We start from the raw sequence: 18,546 nt of genomic DNA on the forward strand, positions 1-18,546 counted from the left end.
TGGAGTAAAGTCGTTGCATAGTGTAAATAAATATTACCCAGATGGTCAAAATAATCAAGCAAAACCTAAATGTCATGAGTTTAATAGTAAGGTGAATATGGGAAACCCACAATTTAAAGTTGAGATTATTTTTGGTGATAAGTTGATGTTGAAATAGACTGTCATGCAGTATGAGATTAAGGGCTAATATAAAATGAAAACAAAATTGGCAATGTAAAGGTGCATGTTGTTTGCAAGGAAGCATTTTCATGGTATATTTTGGTATCAAAGGTTGATCAAAAAGATCACATGAACACCTCATGAAATATTAAGTCTTATATAGGAGAACATAAGTATATTGTATGTTTTGAAAATAGAAATACAACTTATAAGTGGATGGGCCAATTATACTCATTTAAAAAGTTATGGGCCAATTAAAAAAATATAAATAAGTAATAAGTTTGGGCCAATTTCAGATGCAAATATAATTTTAAGGAATAAATTGAACAAATATGAAATTATAAATAAAAATTTAAATAAATTAAACAACATAAAGGGATCAAATCGAAATGATTATAAAATGTGAAAAAATATGTAAAATGGACTAAATTGCATTCATTTCAAAGTTGAGAAAAATTGAAACAACTATAATATATATATATATATATATATATATATATAGTTTATATATAAAGTATATATATTATATATATAAACTATATAGTTTATATTTATATTATTATATACTATATATAAGCTATATTATATATATATATATATTATGCATAAATTATATATACCATGTATAAACTATATAGTTCATATATGAACTATTAAACTATATATAAACTACATAGTTTATTAATATAAATTATATAGTTTATATATGAATTATATATAAACTATACAATTTATATTTATATATTATGTATAATTATAAATAATATATATTGTATAAATTATATAGTTTATTAATATAAACTATATAATTTATATATATATATATATGGTTTAGGGTTTAGGGTTAATTTATGGATTTATATATAAAGTATATAGTTTATATCTATTAGTATTTAAATTATATATAAACAATATATACTAACTTATATTATATGTAAACTATATATACTATATAGTTTACATATTAATTATATGTATAAACTATATAAACTATATATATAAACTATGTAAACTATATAGTTTACATATGACCTATATATATATAGTTTATTAGTGAACTATATAAACTATTTATATAGTATATACTATATATATATAATATAGTTTATATTTATATACTACATATTATAGTTGATATTTATATATTATATATTATATATATAAACTATATAGTATATATAGTATAATTTACATTTGAACTATATATAAAAACTATATAAACTATATACTATAGTTGATATTTATATATAAATTATATAGTTGATATATAAACTATATATAAACTGTAGTAAAACTATATAGTTTATATACGAACTATAGTTTACATATGAACTATATATATAAACTATATAAACTATATAGTTCACATATGAACTATATATATAGTTTATTAGTGAACTATATAAACTATTTATATAGTATATACTACATATATAAACTATAGTTTATATTTATATACTATATATTATATATATAATTATATACTATATATTATATATATAATTATATACTATATATTATATATATATAAACTATATATACTATATAGTATAATTTACATTTGAACTATATATAAAAACTATATAAACTATAGTTTATATACTAACTAGATTTTACATATAAACTATAGTTGATATTTACCTATGAACTATAGTTTACATATGAACTATATATATAAACTATAGTTTATATTTATATACTACGTACTATAGTTTATATTTATATACTATATATTATATATATAAACTATTTATACTATATAGTATAATTTCCATATGAACTATATATAAAAACCATATAAACTATATACTATAGTTGATATTTATATACTATATAATATAATTTATACTTATATAATTTATACTATATAAATTCAAAGTGTATATTATATGTATGAATACTATATAGTTGAATACATTAATTAATAAACGATTTATATAGTATTTACTACATATATAGTTTATATGTATACTATATAGTTACATATGAACTATATATAAAAACTATATATATAAAGTATATGGTATATACAAACTTTTTATTATATAGTTATTAGTATATATAAACTATATAGTATATATAAACTATACATTATATAGTTCATTAGTATATATAAACTATATAGTATATATAAACTATATGGTATATATAAACTATACATTATATATAGTTCATTAGTATATATAAACTATATATTATATAGTTCATTACGTTATATAAACGATATATTATATAGTTCATTAGTATATATAACCTATATATTAATTTATTAATATAAACATATATATTAATTGAAAGAACTGAAAAATATATAAGGATCAAATTGAAGAAATTTGAAATATGAAGCTTAAATTAATATATTGCATCATTAAATTTGGATTAAATTAAACAAATTTTAAACTAGGAAACAACGTTACAATACCAAATGAAGTTAAAAAACACGCGGGTTGAAGCCCAAACGAACCTGAATAAAAAGAAGAATTTTTCATTTTCAGCCATTTTCCTTTCTTTTTCTCAGTTTGTTTTTTTGCTCTCTCTCAAAATCCTCTGCATTCTCTCTAGAAATTCATCCGTGTTCATAACTTGTTCATTCGTGTTCATCCCAAAAAACCCTCCTTTGATCTTTAAAAACACCAAAACCCAAACCATTTCGTGTTTTTTCCGATCAAACACCCAAAAATTCATCTCGTGTTCATCTGTGTTCAACCCAATTCTTCTACAAACCATTATTTGATCTTACAAAAACCAAAACCTAAACCCATTCTTATTTTTTTCGATCAAACACCCAAAAGTTCTTCCATTGTTCATCTACGTTCTTCCCCAAACCCTTACAAACACCCAAAACATAAAACCAACTTAGTTTTTTTCGATCAAACACCAAACTCAAACATCAGTTTGTCATTGTTTATCCCAAAACCCTTTTTTGATCCTTACAAACATTAGAAATAGAAACCCAAATTATTTATTTATATCAAACCCACCACTATTCATCTTTTCTAACCCCTAACCCTAACCTTAATTCAAACCTAACCAAAACACTAACCTAAACCTAAACCCACACCCGAACCTAAACCCAGACCCAAACCTAAATCCAAACCTAAACTTGAACTCAAACCCTAACTTAAACCCAAACCCAAACCCAATCTAAACTTGAATTTAAACCCTAATTTAAACCCAAATCCAAATTATTCGAAACCTTCATTTTTTTCTACGGTTTCATGGATAGTTTGTCTTACGAGTTGAATTATAAGGTATTTCTCATTCCCTTTTTTAATTTTTAATTTTTAATTTTAATATTCGAATTAACATGTTCTTTATTTGTTTTGTAGGAGAAAACCCAACAGATCAGAATGAAGAACATTCTGAAAGAGGTAAACTGCCCATTCCTTTTTTGTATATTATATATATATATATATATACACACATACACACACTGGTGTAAAGCTGTTGATGTAAATGATATACTATCAGAAGCAATTAATGTAAACTAACCCTGATTTTTTTTACCAAGTGATATAAATGATATACTGTCAGAAGCAGTTGATATCAAAAAATTATCTAAGAGGAAGGCTGATGTGATCACGCCCACTTCAGATCCAGAAGTCATGCCACCAGGTCCCATTACTCGATCAAGGGCCAAACAATTCAGGGAAGTACTCCTAACTAAGTGTCTTGAAACTTTTGATACATTTAATAATTTGACGCCTTCCGACGTTAAGTTATATAATGTCTTAATAGTTAATAACTTAGCATGAGCACATCGTGCATCTAGTTATTTGTAAGCATAATTAGATATATTTGCATTTGCATTCATCTAAGCATAATTTAATAATAAGCATACATGCATTCGTGTAACCCGTGGCATTCATTTTAACACTTATGATTTTCACGTTTATTTTTTTGCATTCACATGATATCATATCATTTGTGTAGTTCATTGCATTCATCTTTGCCTTAGGATTTTCACGTGTTATTAATGTTTGAAGATAATAAACATGCAAATCAAAGTTCACCAACACAAGGACATACACGACATCAAGTAATCAGATTATAAGGGTTCAATATCATTAAATTACTTGTTTAATTTGCATATGTAGGAACATCAAGAATATGCCCCATGATGGACTGTTTAGTGGAACACTATAAGATAAATCCCACTCACAAAACATGGAAATAAAGGGTATTACACTATGGCACACGTTTGGCAGCTTGTTGAGCATTAAGGGAACAAGAACAAACTCACCAAACCATTCAGCAATTCATGGAAGATCGTGGACAGCTTGAGGAGAGTGGAATCGGTTGGATTTACACCATACCAACTAGACCACCACCAACCTTTATTATTATAATTATATTCCAACTAAATCAAGCATAGAATGAAGACAAACTCACGCCAGTTAGCTGCTGCAAATCCTACACACATTGCACTATAAACATCCCATGTGCTTGTAAAGATTCTTGTCTCCACTATCCATCACTTGAAGAAAAGATTCGGCCAAGGTACATTCTCCTCCATTTGACCAAATATATGCATGATAATCATGCTCAAAATATGTTTTGATTATTTGACAAAGAGTGCCACATCATCAAAGCACCATTCGGCCAATTATGATGGAACCTTTAACCATGCATAGTGTAACATACGACCATGCATGTTCAAGTCCTATAAAATGCACTTTCATATTGCATTGTAAACTTAACATTGAATTTGAATTAAAATTGATAGTTTTCTCTTATTGAGTCCTTTGTGACTTTTATCGACTTATCAAGTAACTCGTTACTTGTGTCGTCATTCCTTTTCACCTTGATACTTGTGGTTCGTATCTCTTTATAGATGGTGGGTCAAAGTACTAATTATCACCCCTTAGAACGATTTGTAAGGTTGGGTCTTTTCTCTTTATAGCACTAGTTCTTCCTTGATTATTCTAAGATACTATCATATTTACCATTCCATATCTCGTAAACTATTTCATAACCACAACCAAACGTCTTCCGCTACTATCCCATAAACCGACATTTACCATCACATTTACCACCTTAAACTATCCATTTGTTACCATTATCTTATGTAGGTTGTTTTGCTTCCCTGCTAGATCCACAATCAATTGATAAGGTAGAAACGCCTTACATCAAGTGGCATTAGAGCTTTAGTGGAAGAAGTAAACTTACATCAAGCGGTAATCAGATCTTCAGTGGAAGAAGCAACGTGCAACAAAAAATACAAAAGAGAAGCACACATGAATTACAAGTGCCAGTGAAAGAAATCAAAGAAGAACAAGTGAGCTGAAAGTGAAAAATTTGAAAATCAGCAAAAGAAAAGTTGAAAAGCACTTATCAACAAAATTTATCATCAAGCCATTGTTAATTGATTGTGATGATAGAAAGGTTGTAAAGTGACTTGTGTAAGTAACATTTTATTCTTTCTTTCTATTTCTAAAACCATCCTATCATTATCTTTTGTTTTCCATTCCTACTAACTTTTTGCAGCCGACGCATAAGTAGCATTTCTTTGAGACGGTTTTGAGTAAAGTAACTTAGAACTTTACAAAAAAGAACGAGTGGAAAAAGGCTCGAGTTTGTAAGAATAGAAGAGGACAAGTAAAAGCCTTAAAGTCCTAGAGTGTAAACACGAGTGGATTGACTGATATTCAAGTTTCTTAGAGTGACTCTTGAGGCTTTGTGATAGCATTATTTGGTAAGGTCCTTTACATATTTCCTTTTCTTATCTTACTAACATGTCTCATCCATCAAATATATTTTTAGTTAAAAGGACTTTGAACATTCAAAGTCAAGAAGATGAACAAAGAGAAAATATCTTCCATACCAAATGCCATGTGGGAGATAAATTTTGTGTAGTGATCATTGATGAAGGAAGTTGCACGAACGTAGCAAGCACTTACATGGTGGAGAAGTTGGACCTAAAGACTACCAAACATCCTCATCTTTACAAGTTACAGTGGCTCAATAAGGTGGGAGAAGCCAAGGTAACCAAACAAGTCGTTGTTCCTTTCTTAATTGGAAGATACAGTGATGAAGTCCTTTGTGATGTGGTGCCCATGAGTGCGAGCCATATTATATTAGGTCGACCATGGCAATTTGACAAGAGGGCTACCTGAAGATACTAATTTTTCATCCATTTGTTTTATTATCGTTATTATTATTTTATTTATTACTATTATTATTTTATAATTATATTATTATTATTATTATTAAATATATATAATAAATAAATAATATTTATTTATTTATTTAATTTTTTATCATATTTAAAATTTTAATTTTATAAATGACTTTTAAGAAAAGTAATTATATTTTAATATTTATTTTTCAAATATTAAGAAATGGCAGTCTTAAAGCAACTGGATGTCCATTTTATGATATTTTTAAATAAATAAATATATTACTTTTATAAATTATATAAATTTTTTAATTATTTTAGATAAATACTTTATTAATATTTATTTATTTTTTAATGTTAAGAAAAGAGCTATCTTAAAGCACCTAGAAGCCTTTTTCTGATATTTTTAAATAAATAAATATCTCTTATATATATATTAATAGATTTTCTTAAAATTATAGTAATAAATTTGAAACAATATGATTATAAATTAAATATATCTTTGAATTTTTTAATTTCTAATAATAGAGACAATTTATAATTAATGAGTACCAATTTTAGGCGTTATAGGGTTGTTAATCCTTCTCTAAACGTAATCGACCATAAATACCTTCTTTATTAAAAAAATATTTTGTTACACGCAGATCAGTTTATCTTTTAAATTATGTTTTCTTGAAAACTATTTTAGAAGATTGTTTTTAGGTATTTTACCTACCTAACCCAAAAAGGTCAATGGCGACTCCCAAAATATTTTATTTTAAATCAAAATAATTTATTTATTCATTTAATTTTCCCACCAAGTAAAAATTCGTGCCTGGGAGAAAACCGGTTACGATAGCTTGGCGACTCCACTAGGGACCGGTCAAACTTTAAAACCATTATAAGTTGTCTCTATTAATTATAAATTAAAAATTCATATATTTAAGTTATAATTCTTTTTAAATTTTTTATATATACTTATTATTTTCATATATTTATATATATATTATTTTTTTATGTTTTTAGGTTTATTTCTAGTTATTAAATTTTATATTTATTTGTTTGTCAGAGGTTTGAACATTTCTCCTCACACACAATACTTGCATAACATAAGCTTTATAATCAAGTTTGTCCCTTTTAAGTGGGAGTGAAAGCGACGTCTTCGTGAGAATTTATTCTCCATGTCAGACCTAGCAAGTAGATTTCGGGGTTCATATGCTCTATATCTTCGTGAGAATTTACTCTCCGTGTCAGGCACAGAGAAGAATATCCCCTCGAATTGAACTCGATCCACTTTAGTCTGTGATGGACTAGGATTGAGGGTTAGCAGCCCAAGGGGGCACTAACAAGGACAATTCGGGTACCTTTACTCTTAGAACTGAAACTCTGCATATAGTAAACCCTAGAAACTCTTATGATCTGAAGCCATGCCAAAATTTTGTCCAAAATAGGTGTACACAAAGGATAAATGAATTCTAACTTTTTTCTTTTAATTTATTTATTTATTTTTCTGTTAAATAAATTGCATATGAATTTAGATTATTTAAATTATGCTATGTAAAAAGCATGTTAAATAGAAATATTTGGGTAGACATTATATATTAAATTAAAATTTTCCTTTATTATGTGAACTAATTCATTTCTTTTTATGTTTTCTTTTATTTTTGTTTGCATATCATCATGAAGGATTAAATGCATTGATCTTTGAGTTAATCGTCTCATTGGAAAACCTTCATCAATGGATAACAAGTGTTCAGATCAAATAGTTCCAAACTCAGAAGTAAGACAGTAGGCTGAGAACTTACAGAGACAAGGGGGAGACAGTCTGCAGAATGATTATGTACCCAAATTGGCAAGTTATGCCCCGGTTTCACTAAAAAGAAATGATATGCAAGATTTGCGAGGCATTTGGGAGAAACATCATGGATTACATTCATCTGAGTTCGCATTTCATAGCAAAAATTACAAAAGAAACATCATGGATATTGTTACAGCTTTGAAAACAACTTTCTGTATTCGAGCTAAAGCAGCGAAGGTAATGTTAACTCCTGATTATGAGGAATAGAGGTCTGTCAGGAAAAATGAAAATATTCCTCTACCAGATCAAAATGAGGATATCTCTATGGAAGATCGCATTCGGTCGGTTCCATCAGAGTTGAAATCTTATGAGTTGAGTTTGAAGCAGAAAGAGAAGGCTGGTCGAAAGAGTTAGAACAAGTGAGACGAGATAAAGCTATGTTGGGTGTCGATGTTGACTTTCATTCAGCACAATGTGCAATGCTGAGGGAAAACAAAGAAAAAGTTGATGGTGAGTTCAGAACGTTAAAGAAGAATTACCATGAGCTACACAAATCCTGGAAAGCATCAGGAACGAGCAGAGCAACAACACAAATAACCAAAGAGTTGAAAATCGATAAATGCCGAGTTGAAGATTTAAAAGGAAAGAATAGTCGTTTACTCAAAAGCCTTGAGAAAGGAAAGCAGAAAATAGAGGATCTTGACATTGACAAAAGGGAGCGAATTATGAAACACAAAGCTGAAAGTCGCGAGATTATGAATCAAATGCAGAAAGAAAGAGATCGAGCTAAAGAATTAGAAGATGTGAAGAATGGCATGCTTGAGAGATTTGAAGATGAGAAAAACACCATGTTCAAGGGATTTGAATCTGAAATGAACAATCTGATTGCCGAACTTGAAGGCAGGGGCTAAATGATTGAAGAGTTCGATGTTGAAAAGGAAAAATGGGAGTTGGAGAGGAAGAATTTCAACACCAGACTTGAAGTAGAGCAAGAATTGGCCAGCACTTGGATGCAACGATGTAGAAACAAAAATGTGCAAATCCAGAAGCTTAATCAAAGGTCACAAGAAGCACGAACAAAACTTGAAGAGGATATGGATCAGTCTAGAAACAAAAACTCATAGTTTAATACTTACATCTTGTAACTTGAAGAATCATTATTCCAAGAGAAGGTTTGTCTAGGACCTAGTGATCTTAAAGAGAGTTATGAGGAGAACGCTTCACTACGAAGACGAATCCGAGATCTTGAAAAAACTCTGCACATTTGTCAAGTCAGAATCATTGAATTAGAGCAGACTCTCGAGGGAACTAATGAACAATGGAAAAAATCTACTGACTTCTTTGAAGAAAGAAATGAAGAAAGAAATGAAGAAAGAGGCAGTATGGTATTCGAGGCTATGGTACAAATGAGTGAAGTTGCCAGATATATTGGGGAGTTAGCTACTGAACTAAGATTATTGAGCATCACGTCGATCCAGTTTCTAAGTATGGAAAGAAGATGACATGGCTAATGAATGAAATTATAGAGCTTAATAGGAAAGCTATGCAGTATCTGTAGTTATGAACTATTATAAAAGAAACTTTTGTATGCCGATGGAAGTTGTTCTATGACAGTTAACTTTTTGGATCAATACCTTTTGCATACATGCATTTTGCATACATTCATTATTCATTGCATTATTTTCTTTATAATTTTTATTTTACATTAAGATAAACATTCATTAAATAAAATTCAAAAAAAATAATATTAAAAGGATTTTCAATCGCAGTTATTTTGGCCAAACGAGAAATTCAACATCACTACGGTACTAGACAAGCTATTAAGAAAATGAAGGATAAAATACAACGTCTCGAGGAACAACATAATAAAGAACATGCAGAAATAAGAATGAAGTTAGAGAAAATTGAAACTAGCATTGCAAACTCATAAGACAGTATGATGCAAAAAATTAAAGATATGCTCAAGAAGCAAGCTACCATTGGAAAAATTCATGAAAATCCTGTACCTTTTGACCATGAACCTATGTATCCTTTAGGTTTCACGCCGGAACCGGTTTATCATTCTGGCATCACATCTGTACAAATCCATGCTCGCACATCGGCACTTCAAGAAACTAAACCTAATGAAAGTCAACAAGTGTTTCCACTTCTTCAAACAAAAATCTGCTTATATCAGATGTAAAGATGGGGAATTTAATGCTGAGCATCTGATTCCATATTTGAATGAGCTGAATGAGAAAGAAAAAGCCAATGAAGAATTGACCAGACATATCAAGAGCTTAGAGGAAAGAATAAAATCCATGGAAGTAACTGAATCATTCTATGGGTTTGATGCCAGCGTATTGAGTTTGGTTCCGGACCTAATCCTCCCCTTCAAGTTCAAAATTCTGGAATTTGATAGATATGACGGTACTACATGCCCTTCGTCCCATATTACCATGTTTTACCGCAGAATGGCATGTCATGTGAAAGACGAGAAATTGTTAATTTATTACTTTCAGGATAGCTTGATAGTACCAACCTTAAAGTGGTATACTCAATTGACAAAAGCCAACAATAGATCCTGGAAGGATCTGGCAAAAGCCTTCCTAGAACAGTACCGCCACGTGACAGATATGGTCCCTAATAGATAGACCCTTCAAAATATGGAGAAAAAGAATAATGAAACATTCAGACAGTACGCCCAGAGATGGCGTGACATAACGGCCCAAGTTCAGCCCCCTCTATCAGAAAAAGAAGCCACAGTTATGTTTGTCCATACTTTAAAGGCTCCTTATTTAATCCATATAATGGGGAACACAACCAGAAATTTTGCAGATCTGGTCATTTCTGGAGAACTCATTGAAAATTTCATGAAAAGTGGCAAAATTGAATCAAGCGAGGGGTCTAGTTCCAAAAGACCCATGTGCCGAAAAAAAGAGAATGAAGTTAAAAATATGAACACTTATAACAAGGATACCTCGAAAAAAAGAGAATGAAGTTAAAAATACGAACACTAATCTAACGGAATCCAGAGGATCTCGCAGGGAAAATGAAAGGCTTTCCTTTACACCCTTACCAATACCATACGCTGAGATCTATGATTCGCTATTAAAGGAAGATGTTATACGGCCCTATCTGTTGATTCCTATGTAACCACCATTCCCTCTATGGTACGATATGAAAGCACATTATGTTTATCATGATGAAATTATGGGTCACTCTGTTGAAAACTATTTGGCATTTAAAAGGGTGGTCCAAAATTTGATTAATACTGAAAAATTGGAATTCAATTAACCAGCTACATCAAATCATTCACTATCAAATCATGGAGATAAAAATGTGAACACAATCCAGGAAGAAAAGGGAAGAAAAACCAAAACTGATGTTTCTGAAATTAAATCCCCCTTTAGTTGGATATTTCAACAACTCTCCCTATTTGGTATGATTCAACAACAATTCAAGCCAAAGCATAATGAAGGCAAGAATTATTGCGAATATCATCAAGAAAAGGGACATGGAATTTAATTATACCATGAATTTAGGGATTTGGTGCAAAAACTGATGAATAACGAAGATATAGAGTTTTTTGAAGAAGAACTAGGAAAAAGAGAAGATTACACATTTGCGCATCGGAATATTCTAAACCTGAGCAGAGAACAAGTGATCATCACTGTAAAGGCATCTACAGTGAATCTTGTACCAACAAAGGCGAAACTGGTTATTACTACTCCTTTACCATTTCCGTATAAGGATACCCGCAGAGTACCTTGGAATTATTCTACCAATGTTTCAATGATAGAAGGATTTGTTTCTCTAGAAAAAGCAAAAGAGAAAGTACAGAGTGTGGATTCAACATCTGAAGCAGTAAGTGAAGTTCGATTCTTTACAAGAAGTGGGAGATGTTATTCTCCAGAGACATCGAATGCATCAGAAGAGGAAAAGAAAAAAGGAAAAGCTACAATGATACCTCAAAAGGTATTTGATGATAAATTCCCGCCAACAGTCAATGAGCCTGTAACAGAAAAGCAAGCACAAGAGTTCTTGAAATTTCTGAAACATAGCGAATATAGTGTGGTTGAACAACTACATAAACAACAAGCGTGAATTTCAATTCTTGATATGTTGATAAATTCAGAAGCACACAGAAATGCTTTGATAAAAGTTCTTAATCAAACATTTATCCCTGAAGATATATTTCTCAACAATCTTGACATGATTGTGGGGTACATAGCCGCTGATAATTACATCACGTTCATTGATGATGAAATATCGGAAGGTAGAATGGGATCAGTGAAAGCTTTGAATATTACAACACATTGTCGTGGCCATGTATTGCCAGGAGTACTAATTGATAATGGATCTACTCTTAACTTAATGCCTTTGGTTACATTGCAAAGGATGCCATTAGATAAATCGTACATAAATTGATTAGAAAAATGGAAATACTACTGCTAATCGGACCAGTCATATACAATATTGACTTTGTGGTAATGGATATGCACCCTACATATAATTGTTTATTAGAAAGGTCGTGGATTCATTCTGCAGGAGCTGTTCCTACTTCATTGCATCAGAAACTGAAGTTCATTGTTGACGGTCAACTGATATGTGTAGGAGTTGAGGAAGAAATCATTGCCTCTGTAATGAGTGATGCTCCATATATCGAAACCAATGATGATGGTCTCGAGTGCTCTTTCCGAGCTTTGGAATTTGTTAATACAACTTTTATTGCTGAGGGAAGCAAAATTTCACATTCCAGATTGTCCAATTGCACCAAAATGACTGTACAACAGACTTTAGGCATTGTAGCTAAAACTGGGAAAGGTTTGGGAAAGAATCTTCAAGGAAGTTCAGTTCCTATAAATATGAAGATGAAGACTGGTAGTAAAAGAAGACAAACAAATTTTACCTCACAAAAAAGAAATTGAGATTGTAAATCTGGGAACCAATGAAGAAATGAAAGAAGTGAAAATTAGTACTACTTTGTCAGCCCAAATAAAACGAGAATTGATAGATCTCCTCCAAGAGTTCAAAGACATCTTCGCCTGGTCTTATCAAGATATGTCTGGTTTGAGTACAGATATAGTGGTGCATAAACTTCCGATCAGTTCAAAATATAAACCCGTTCAACAAAAACTCAGACAAATGAGGCCAGAAATGTTGTTGCAAATTAAAGACGAAGTGATGAAGCAGATTAATGCATGTTTCCTACAGGCAGACAAATATCCAGAATGGGTAGCCAATATAGTTCATGTACCAAAGAAGAATGGGAAAGTTCGAATGTGTGTGGATTACAAAGATCTCAACAAAGCTAGTTCGAAAGATAGCTTTCCATTACCTCACATAGACACATTGGTGGATAATACTGCAGGACATGCATGGTTTTCATTCATGGATGGCTTTTTAGGGTATAATCAGATAAAAATGAACCATGAGGACATGGAAAAAACAATATTTGTAACCATTTGGGGAACTTTCTGTTATAAAGTAATACCATTTGGATTAAAAATGTAGGGGAAACGTATTAGAGAGAAATGGTAACTCTGTTTCATGACATGATGCATAAAGAGATTGAAGTATACGTGGATGACATGATTGCCAAGTCCCGACCCGAAGAAGAACATATTCAAAATCTAAGAAAGCTTTTCCAAAGATTGAGAAAGTATCAATTAAAGCTCAATCCCGCTAAATATATTTTTGGGGTGACATCGGGAAAGCTTTTGGGATTTGTAGTCAGCCAAAAAGGAATCAAGATTGATCCAGATAAAGTAAAAGCAATTCAAGATCTCCCGCCACCTAATACAAAGAATGAAGTTCGAGGCTTTTCGGGAAGATTAAATTATATATCTCGGTTCATTTCTCAATTAACTGACAAATGTGATCCAATGTTCAAGTTACTCCGAAAGAACAATCCTGAAGTTTGGAATGATGAATGTCAAGAAACTTTGGATATTATTAAGAAATATTTATCCAATGCCCCCATTTTAGTATCACCAGTGCCTGATAGACCGTTAATTCTCTATTTGACAGTTTTTGAAAATTCGATGGGGTGTGTACTAGGACATCATGATGAATCTGGAAGAAAAGAGAAAGCCATTTATCATCTGAGTAAAAAATTTACTGGTCGTGAAATTCGATACCCACTAATACAAAAATTATGTTGTGCTTTAGTGTGGGTTACTCGAAGACTCAGACAATACATGTTATATCATACTATTTGGCTGATATCTAGACTTGATCCTTTAAAGTTTTTAATGGAATCGCCAGCTTTGACAAGCAAAATGGCTAGATGGAAGATGTTATTATCCGAGTTTGATATTGTATATGTCAACCAAAAAGTAATAAAAGGAAGTGTCATAGCTGATTTTCTGGCCAGTCGTGTATCCGATGATTATCAGTCTCTAAGTTTTAATTTTCCAGATGAAGATTTGTTATGCATATCCATGAATGAAGAAGTCAAAACAAATGATGAATCCTAGAAGCTTTATTTTGATGGATCAACCAACGCCTTGAAAAGAGGAATTGGGGCAGTGTTAATTTCTCCAGAAAATATCTATTATCCTTTCACAAGCAGACTGGAGTTCTTTTGCACCAATAACATGGCGGAATATGAAGCTTGTGTCATGGGATTGAAGGCAGTCATAGAAAGAAAAATTAAATGTCTCAAGATATACGGAGATTCATCGTTAGTGGTGTATCAATTACGAGGAGAATGGGAAACAAAATATCCCAAATTGCTGGAATATCGAAATTTTACCCTCGAATTAGTGAAAGAATTTGAGAAAGTCACCTTTAATTATCTCCCTCGAGAGGAAAATAAAATGGTAGATGCTTTGGCTACATTAGCTGCTATGTTTCAAGCAACTAAAAAAGTTGATATGATGCCGATCAAAATGCAAGTATATGAAACTCTTGCACATTGCTACAATGTGGGAGCAGAAGCAGATGGCAAGCCATGGTATTATGATATCTTGCAATATATCAAGTATCAAAGCTATCCACAAAATGCATCTGAGATTGATAAAAGAACATTGAGAAAAATGGATGCTAGATACTTTCTTGATGGCAACACTTTGTATAGAAGAAGAAATGATTAAGTGCTATTGAGATGTGTAAATAATAGCGAAGCCAAAAGCATCATTGAGGAAATGCACAGTGGGACATGTGGTACACATGCAAATGATCTTTCCATGGCTAGAAAAATAATGAGATATGGATATTATTGGGCTACCATGCACACAGATTGCTTTGATTATGCAAGGAGATGTCATAAATGCCAGGTATATGCAGATAATATTCATGTACCTCCATCACCTTTACATGTAATGACTGCACCTTGGCCATTTTCTATGTGGGGAATAGACGTCATTGGGGCAATCACACCAAAAGCATCAAATGGACATTGTTTCATCCTAGTGGCAATTGACTATTTTACCAAGTGGGTTTAAGCTGCTTCATATGCCAATATTAAGAGATCTACAGTTTGCAAATTTATAAAGAAAGAAATAATCTTCCAGTATGGGCTACGAGAGAGAATCATTACAGATAATGCTTTGAACTTGAACAACAAAATGATGACTGAACTTTGTGCACAGTTTAAAATCAAGCATGCAAACTTAATGGCGTATCGTCCAAAGATGAATGGGGCAGTTGAAGCAGCAAATAAGAACATCGAGAGAATCATTACAAAGACTACTGAAACTTACAAAGATTGGCACGAGAAGTTACCTTTTGCTTTATATGGGGTAACGCCTTTTTCTTTAGTCTATGGGATGGAAGCAGTCTTACCAATTGAAGTTGAGATCCCATCACTTCGAATTTTGAGAGAGGTAAAATTGGATGAGTCTGAATGGATCCATGCTCGATTTGATCAATTGAACCTTATTGAAGAGAAGAGATTGAAAGTTATTTGCCATGGACAGATGTATCAGAAACGGATGATGAAGTCTCATGACAAGAGAGTGCATCCAAGAGAATTTCAAGAGGGTGATCTGGTGCTAAAAAAGATCTTGCCTATTCATAAAGATTTTCGTGGGAAATTGATGCCTAATTGGGAAGGGTCATATGTGTAAAAAAGGCCTTTTTCCGGATGAGCATTGACTTTGGCAGAAATTGATGGAAAAGTTATGAGAAACCCAATAAACTCAGATTCTGTCAATAAATATTATGCTTGAAGAAAAAAAATGAAAAAGAAAAAATAAAATGAAAATGATAAAAAATATATGTAGAAAAGGAGGGTAAAGATGAAAACCCGAAAAGGGCGTCTTGCAACCAAAGGAAGGATTTGAGTTGAAAACCTGAAAGGGTTGCTCAAATGCATGTTGATATTAGGCATCTGGAAATTAAATCCTCTTAAGAGCTTGATATTTTGGGAGGAACTTTACATCTACAAGCATTCTGACAACGTTTGAGATCTTCCAGATATAAGATTACCTCAGTGCTCTAAATTATATCAAGTTGATTAGTTTAGAAATACTTATGCTAATAATTTGTTGAGGCATTTGAATTTTATCATTACTATGTTTGCCATGACTTTGAATATATATTTATTACTTATTCCAAGATTATCATTTTCAAATTCAATTTATATTCGAAATTCAATTTATTCTTTCACATTAACAATCCATCAAGAAAGATTATCACTTATATCATGTTGAAGGCGATAAGCATCACCAAATAAATTATTTTCCCCATCCATCAATCCATGTTCTCTATAAGATTACATCACAGAGCTATAAGTCTCATTAAGGTATATTATGGGAATGAACAAGTCCCCATCTGCACTCTGGTTATACCGTGATGCTGGCTCAAGTCTTGATATATCATTACAACTTCTTCCAGGTCGATCATTATGTCCTTCAAAAGATTGTTGAACTTAAATTTGACAATCGGAACAGAATCTACATTTGTATGCCTTTCATATTGGGTAACATTGGTTACAAGATTCCAAAAGTAGAGATAACCAGTTTTATCCTCAACCAAACTTTTCCATGGTTCTGGAAGAGTGAGGTATACCAGTGAGTATCTTGAAGCAGCAGAAGAGACAGTCACTGTAACAGTCATTACAAGAAAATGCACCAATAAAAGAATCTTCTAGTTCATCCTGATGATGTTTATTTCTTCCAATAAAGTTGTTACACAGGATGCGATCGACAAAAAGGTCGAATCCGCTAAGTTTATTCACCAATTTCTCCAATCGATCACCATTCAGTTCTTGCACATCTATTTTCAAATATATGTCAAGACAGTAGAAGGTAACCTTTGCATCACTGATCCCAGAGAAAAGAGATAGGACATTGATACCACCGGGGAACATGTCTCTAGCATATCCTCCTCTTCGTGTATGGTTTTTAGGGAAACCTAGAAGCATTTCCACCTCATCAAGTTCAAGTGGAACAACTTTATTCCTTCCAACCCATACCAGATTCCATTTTCGGCACTCATCAAGAACATACTTCTGGACATTTGAAGGTGGCTCATCGCCATAAGCTTCAAGAGCTTTATGGATCCTTTCTGTCAATTTGGCACTTCCTATACATGTTTGTAAACAGTTCAATTTTGTTCTTAGATCCCATGATGGCCACCATTTTTTTTTCAACGGAAAAACATCATGTATAGTGCGTGGGGGAAGCATAATAAGAAAAAATCTGTTCTCAATTGGTAGATTATGAATATAGCCCCTTTTCCGTGCAGCAGCACAAGAATACTTCGAATAAACAAATTCTGGCTCTACATCGTATAAGTACTGTGACATTTTGGTCCAAGCACCAACTGGAGCAAGTGCCACGTTCTCGTAGTAGAAATAATGAGGCCCAATAGCATCTTCTGGAAGTGTTCTTTGAGTTATCTGATTTGGTTCGGTAGGAACCCCAAAAATAATAATTAGATTTAAAAGATGAACTATATAATCGTCGTCATTAAGAAGCTTCTTTTCAAGCTTCCTCTGCTTCTTCCTTTTCCAAAAATCATATCCCAAGTTTCACATTTTCTGAGTAACACATATAAAATCTGTCAACTCTGCAATTGATGAATTTGGACCATATCTCTCCATAATTATTGAAGCCTCAGCCTATGAGTACCCCATTTTCATCAAGTATAACAATTTATTTTCCTCATCAGAATCATAATTCAGGATTTCCTCAGTATCAGAAGAACTATCAATGTCTGTGAAATCATCCTGAAAGATCGCTTCATAATCAGATGAGTAGTTATCAGAATCAACATGTTGCATGAGTGCAGTCTTTTCAAGAGCCTATATCATTGAGTTTTATTCTCAAGTGGTTTTGTGACATCATACAAAAATTCAAGCATATCTACATCTACACTCTCCAAAGATGATAGATTCTCTTTTCAAAGAAAAAAGATTTATTGGATTTCTACACAATTGAAGAAAGGCCAAGTTCACCACTTTGAAATCAAATAAAGATGAACTTAACATTCATGCATCATATTTAAACATTTGCAAAATAGGTGCATTTTCATTCATTTTATCCATGTTAAATATTTGACA

The 18,546-nt window shown here is 31.7% G+C and overlaps 1 pseudogene; it reads right to left on the bottom strand.

Annotated features, from left to right (window-relative positions):
- Window positions 1–17,133: 17,133 nt before the first annotated feature.
- Window positions 17,134–18,282, bottom strand: LOC120196767 (annotated as a pseudogene).
- Between the last annotated feature and the right edge of the window lie 264 nt (window positions 18,283–18,546).

The sequence above is a fragment of the Hibiscus syriacus genome, unplaced genomic scaffold (assembly GCF_006381635.1).
Source record: "Hibiscus syriacus cultivar Baekdansim isolate YM2019G1 unplaced genomic scaffold, ASM638163v2 tig00117034_pilon, whole genome shotgun sequence".
Lineage (NCBI taxonomy): Eukaryota > Viridiplantae > Streptophyta > Magnoliopsida > Malvales > Malvaceae > Hibiscus > Hibiscus syriacus.